At 34.4% G+C, this 7,301-nt stretch overlaps 1 protein-coding gene and 1 non-coding gene across 3 annotated transcripts in view; one reads left to right on the top strand and one right to left on the bottom strand.

Moving 5' to 3' along the window:
* Nucleotides 1-7,301, bottom strand: part of Eip74EF (Ecdysone-induced protein E74) — a 141,131-nt gene that overhangs the window by 116,292 nt on the left and 17,538 nt on the right. The gene's annotated exons all lie outside the window — the stretch shown is intronic.
* Nucleotides 5,326-5,398, top strand: TRNAV-CAC (transfer RNA valine (anticodon CAC)). Its single transcript has one exon. It is a non-coding gene; the product is annotated as a tRNA-Val (tRNA).

The following is a 7,301-nucleotide window of genomic DNA, read 5'->3' as shown; positions in this document are numbered from 1 at the left end:
TGTAAATAACTTGTTTGTTCTTGAACTTTGCCCTGGCCAGTTGAGACATTAACAACGACAAGGATACTTCGACCTCCTTCAATACTGTATACATATGTTATCTGCGAAACTTCCATCTGACAGTTTCTAATTTCATAGTATAGTAGACAAGCATCATTAAGTAGTGAAGTGAATACATATACACCTGAAGAACACAGCGAATAATTACTACGTAAAAAGTTACCAGTTTTTAAAAATATGACTTATAAGTAGTATTAAAAAATATACCAATTTCAGTTTAAATATCTTTTATATTATATACAAGTGGAAAAAAAGCACCTGTACATCACTGCTCATATTAAGCCATCACAATAGCCCATAAAAATGCACTGCATTAAAGATTTTTTCCTCAACTAACATGTAAATATGAAAAATCAAAGAAAATCGAAGACCATTCCATAATCTTGGGCTCTGTTCCCACCGGAGATTCAACTCTGTGTATTCTTCCATACATCTACATCAGCGGTAAAACGCACGTGTAAATCTGAGATAATGTTGGTATAATGTGCATGGAATGGCGGAGAAAGTTCCGTCTGTCGGGCGCAGAGCTTCACTCGGAGGGTGTATAAATAGTCGGGTTGCACAACGCGGGCCTATTGCAACGCGCGCGTGCGACTTGCGGCCTGGCGCCACCGTCACACGGTTAACGTTACGCATCCCCAAATTATAGTAACTTAAAATATGAACATGGATAAAGTCCCTTCATATTGTCATGTCATAGCAATCGAAAAATTATGAATGAAAAAGTCAGTAAAACAGGGTTTTTTAATCTATACATTTCCAGCGTTTTTCGACAGATAGAGGGCATTGGTTCAGACATTGTTACTTGATACACGTAGTGGCAACGTCCAGTAACTAATCTTTACGGATAACTGTAGTTAAAGCAGTGTCATTGTTGTCATCCACAATACTAAAAATGGTAACCGCACTAATAAATAATACATTACGATCAATTAATGTTAATCAATCACACCATTATTTAATATTTATGAAGAAGACTAAATAATAAATAAAATTGACTAACAACTAATTCTATTAAATATAGTTAATATTGATATTTATATTTTTTTACCACAGAATATTAGAATAATGACGTTATAGGAAGTCTATATGCGTCTCATTTTAGATTAAGCTTGTTTTAGAATAAATTAACAGCAGTATAGTCTAAAGAACTGTTTATTGTAAAAGTTCACTGACGAACAACATTTTTACTGTTATCATTTTTCAAAGGTCTTGCTTAACCTAAATTAATTCCATAGCTAGAGATCTTTTAAACACTATTACGTTCTATAATTTAAGCTTAAAGTCAGTAAGAAACATTTTTACCATATTATTTCTTTATACGGTGTCGAGATTTCGAAATTTCATTTGAAACGACCTCGATATGCAGACTAAATGAATATAATTGTTTATCATTTATGTACTCTACACTTTAGCCTGTTAAAAGTAATCTTAATTACAATTTTAATACAAACAATTACTTTCTTATTTTGTGACACGAATAATTTTCGCAAATTCTGCGATTGTATGTAGGACAAGCAAACTACGCTACAATGCTTACTTGACTCAAATATAATTTACGCGCAAAAATTTCCACATTTATGAATTTATTGCTTACAGTTTAAATTTTATTTTGGTTTACTAACGAGTTACTTGTATTCAAATACTAAACTGTGCTGAAAAATTCGTAATATTGCCAACTAATAGTCGAAAAGTAAGTTAACACATTTAATCTTTTTTAAAACCAAAAGTATCGGAGCTAAAGTATAATATTCATTAACTGATCACTCGGTTAATCCTTTCCAAGTCAGTGACAAACACGTCGCCAGACGTATATGAAACATGAAGCATTAAGGCGCCGCGTAAGGCTAACGAGTCGACACGAACGGACACTTCCGTAATGTCTCCGCATAATAAATGCACAATAATGTTGTTTAAATTATGTGCACGGCCCAATGCCGACAACTGTTCTTTTACGCAAAGCCTTGATCGTGTGAACTCTGACGTGGGGTTGTGTTTTTTAATCCAAAATACACAGTCAGATGGACCACACACAAAGAGTGATGCATAAACAAGAAGTATTGGCATTTTCATATGTAAAGATAAAGTAAACGGAAGGAGAACTTGTTCACTTGTAGCTCTCCAAAAGAAAAAGTCAGATTATAGAATCGTCTGTACGTACTATACATATTTAAACGGTTGCTATTACTACGAATTACTTAAGCCGCATCCTTCCTTTATTAAAATTTAAAATAAATAAAACTTTTGATAGATCTGCGAAAAAGCAACTTTAAATAAAATTTGGAGATTGAAACGAATACGAAGCATCCTGTATAACATCATCTATGAGTAATCTAAGATTAAACTCCGGTTAGCGAGTTGTTGCACCGAGCGGCGCGCGCTTTACTCTTTTTGTATTCGTTCTTGCAGCTAAGTTGGGAGCGGCTTGACCTATTTAACGGGAATAGACTCAGCGGACGCAGGCGACGCCGCGCGAGGGCCCTAGCGCACACCGCAGCGCACGCCGACATCACTACATGACTAAACGATAACACATCGCTGCTACAGGAAGCTATTTATTGATGACAAGCTTTTACAAATGCTGCTAATATTTTATATGAATATACTGTTGTTATTTTTTCCTACTTTGAAAACATTTAAACCCATTCTAATATAGCTATTAACTAACATACTAGTAGATGAAGACGATAGTAAAATAGTATTAATCACGAACTAGATTCATCTATACAGTAGTAAAATATTGAACAAATCGAACATAAATCGAAACGCATTGAGGCTGTAACTTGTTTACTTAAATAAAAAAAAATAGTTTGGTTTATGGTTTGTTTATTTATATAGTCCTTTGTGAGAGGACGACGTGATCTGGTTTGAAGCAGTAAAAATCGGCTGCATTACATACTCGAGGTAGCAAGTGATAAACACCTCCTCACGTGTACTATTTTGCTTACGAAGAATACTCACTTATGTATAATCTATTCAATTATAAAATGCATCAAAGACTACATAAAGATATATAATATGTTAAAGTAATTTTAATTAGTTAATTAGTTGCAAATTGCGATAATATTTCAAGCGATATGCTATAATTACATTTCACAATTTTGTGAAACTGGTCATATATTAATAATAAAATCAAGGATTAGTTTAGCAAAAGACAATTTAACTTGAACGTCAGATACCTAAATTAAATACTTGAAGCCATACGCCGTAACACAATTTGGTGGCCCCAATTACATAAGTTTTGACTTAATATTTAACTTTTACTAAATCGAAATGGTTCACACAATACTGAATTCCTATTATAAGGAAGTTATAAGATTAAAAGTTATAGACTTCAATTACAAATGTATCGGATCCTAACTCAAACATTAATGAAGACTTCATTAATAAACTCAAATGTGGTAGAATTGATAGAATTTGTCAAATTGCTATATTAATTAATATGGCGGGAATTCGTATCAAGATACAAGAGCCAACACCTCACAAAATATTTGCGGATTACAGAGATATACTGATCTGTATAAACGATTAGGCAATTGCTTGGAAATGACAGCTATTGCTTCGTTCTGATTTAACCGCGTCTGTTCATGTTACGTGACAGTTAATTCTATCTATATTATCAGTTTTGATCCACATCACCGCTACAAACTGCATCCATCAGCGCCAAAATGGCGAATATCAAATAAGCACAAAATACTGTGTCTTATATCCAGTGCATTTATAGAGGTTAGTGGAGATATATTATACCTCTTTTGTTTTTTCCGATAATATTTTTAACAACGACGAAAAAATTAGACTTGGGCGGTCTAATTTATATCCATATAATTCAAAATTTTACCAAGAAGTAGTAGGTAGGTAAAGTATGTTATTTAACAATTATGTTTTAATAAAGTTTAATCCCATATCCCCTTGCCCCTGTAATACTTCGATCATTTTACGTCGTCGATAAGAACATCGATCAAGGAACCATCCATCAACTTAATGCAATATTTAATCATGTTCAATATAAAAAGAAAATTATAATAATGTTTTAATTTACTGCATCTTATTTTTATAATGAAATAATTGAAATTATCAGTAAAGAGATGGAGTAAACGTAAATAATATATTTACAGTTTGTTATAAACAACTATTTGTTCTTAATAATTAGCATAGAACCTCGATACCTTTTGAGACAAAGGATGACTCCGAAATTTTCATTGTGGTAACAAAAAAGTGCACGTCAAGTTGACAGGTGACAATGACAGATTGGTCGCCTGCTGACCTTTAATGGCGCGAAATAGAACGCCCGTGACATTCGGTGTGGCATTTCAAAGTCGGCGGTCGAGCTTGAATTGGGCTTGTTTGTACTTCATTTGAGCTGTGACGTTCGAAATTCAATTATTTTGATGTTGATAGTTTACCGTTGTTATTTGAGCATAATGTGCGTATGAGAAATTGATACTAACGATTGGACAAAACCATAAACAAGGACAGTTTGACAGCTAAATGAATCATATCTAACATTTGATAGAAAGCAAAATAAACTTCAAAATCATGTTTTTTTAAACTTATTTTACGCACTTACAGTAGCAAAAACTTGATTTACTTTTTATGATGAATTAAGTTATTAAATAATCAGTTTATATTTCGTCTGAGATCCAGTTTACTCCGAGATGAGTTGACGACATCTTGCGTACAAATTACATAACTGGTGCGTTACCATTTTCCACTCTCGCTTTTCTCTCGTTCCAATGACGACCGGTTTGTAGACGAAAATGCTTATGCCTTGTTATGAAATATTTGTTACGTCTTTGTTGATTTATTTTTTTCTCGATTTTGTTATGAAAATGGGACTTTTTACTGTAAAAAAGGGAACCACAATTTTACTGAACGATTTAACCTAGAGTTACAGGATGCTTTATACACAGAAGTGAAATTTGCGATCTATTTAGTGCAAGAACCATAGATAACAGTGGAACTAAATCCGTAATGAACGTCAGTGCAGGCAGGGTGCGGTCGCTAGGTGGCGCTGCACCGGCAGCTCGCTTTCACCCGCACTTCCTAGCCGCTGATTGATGCACGACATGACAGACGGACAGTTTGCACTTCCACTGTTTTTATATACACGAAAAACTACATCAATCAGCACGCCTACTTTTGTCATTAATGTCTTTGAATTAAATAGTTGTCAGATTTATATTGTTATATTGAAAAAAGTATGTTTGTTATATTACATTAGATGCTAGAAATAAACTTTATTAAATTTTAAGATATCTGTGCATCGTTTCCGTAGTGTAGCGGTTATCACGTGTGCTTCACACGCACAAGGTCCCCGGTTCGATCCCGGGCGGAAACATAGCTTTTTGATAATCACGCACGAATGTTTTAAAAGGGACGTAAAAGCAATATTTGAAATCTAGATATTCCAACTATAACATTTTTACTCACTATCTAGACAACTTTTTTGTCTAGAAAGTTCTTATGCTACCAATTTTTAGCACATTTCTTATCAGATTAAAAAAATTAGCACAATTTTCTTTTGCTTTCATTACATAAGTACAAAACCGTCTACTAACAAAATGAATGTTGAGTATACTTTGTGTTTATTATTATAAAATATTAATAGTTTAGAAAAGCTCTTGCATTATTGTGTGTCGAACAGCGTGCAGCATCGCATTCCTCGCTACATAACACTGGTAAACTTCTATTGCGGATTCAAAGCAATTACGCGCGCGGGCATTTCACCGCGCCGCAATGCGTAATCCAACATAACACTAGTAAAACTGCGTATAAAGCGAACGCAAACGCGTTTGTTACAACGAACGAGCGTTAGAGACTTTGCGCCGGCGCAGTGAAAGTACTTTCGCGCGCTCGCCGCCCCGGTCGTCGACCTTCGAGCGCGAGGGGGACGGCGTTATACATGTGAACGGGATAGCTACTGTTCTGTTAGAAAAGCCGTGAAAAACCCGACGGGCGCAAGGCGCGAAAGTTAGTCCACCAGGAAATTGATCCGATCGTAAAGTTGGGAGCGAGCGATTTTTATGCGTTCACCTTTACGACGACCATAAAGGCTTTATTGTTTACAATATATACATTCTGCAATCCACACTATCGCCGGATTTCCTTAAAGTTTTCCCGAAAACTTCTGCGACCTCATTTCTGGTCATTACTGAAAACATCCGTCGGGGAAAAAGAAAATATTGAAACCGATAAAACTTTGCTTATTATTGTAAGGCTTGTAATTTTTTAATTTAATTTTATGTAAAAGCGCTATACCAATTAATAATACAGTGACTTGTATACTCTATAGCTATGACTTCATTTTCTACAGTTACCCAAATCCCTGCATGTAATCTGCACTTTTATACAATAAAAGAGAAGCAAAGTATATGCATGTTGTCTATGGCACTGTACCGGCCATCGCCTTGGTCGGCGACGTGGCTCTTGTCTATGGAATTTAAAACGTTTTCCGCGTCGTCCACATTTTAATTGTATAAATAAATTGAGGGCCGTTACGACCACCTTATGTCATTCTGTTACAGTCTATTAATAAAGATTTCATTAACGACCTTTATAATCTTGCGCGTAGTTGGAGATTTATTATATTGCCTTCTTTGTTATTCTATGAAATTATACAGTAACATAAATTACATAAGTTATTATATATAAATGCGTATGAGAATAACGTGCAAATAACAACTAAGTTATAAAGTTATGTTAGCTTTCATCCATAGATATTTAACCACTACATAGATGGAGGGTTTTCTTACAATTATGATGGCTAACCGAAACGCGTTTTTTTTAATATTATTTTGACAGTACAGAGGAAATTTACCCGAACATAATGCCTCCGGAGCCCATATTTTTGTTTTACTTTCGTATTTGGTATCAATAGGTGTAGATATGTAAAGGTTTATATGTCATCTTTTTTGATTTAATAAGGCTAAAATATACACAAATTAACTAATCAAATGTCTGCAAGATAACTGCATAGATGTTATTAAAGTTTTTTTTTAACAAACGACTGTTATTAAAAATAATGAAAACACTAAAACAATGGCAAAAAGTCGGCCTTAAAATTAATTATCACCAAACAAAATTGTTATTTTTCTTTTATTGTCCGGCTGTGAATTCTGACTTCTCATGCGCTCAGATTATGATCTGTGGTTTGGTGCAAGATGGCGGCGGAGCGCGGGAAAATAGTCCGCCAATATTGTTCTACACGAAGGTTGTTGCATTGGGCACCTAATTAATAGCAT

Source organism: Papilio xuthus, unplaced genomic scaffold (assembly GCF_000836235.2).
Source record: "Papilio xuthus unplaced genomic scaffold, Pxut_1.1 DF827680.1, whole genome shotgun sequence".
Lineage (NCBI taxonomy): Eukaryota > Metazoa > Arthropoda > Insecta > Lepidoptera > Papilionidae > Papilio > Papilio xuthus.
This window is presented reverse-complemented; position numbering and strand designations above follow the sequence as displayed.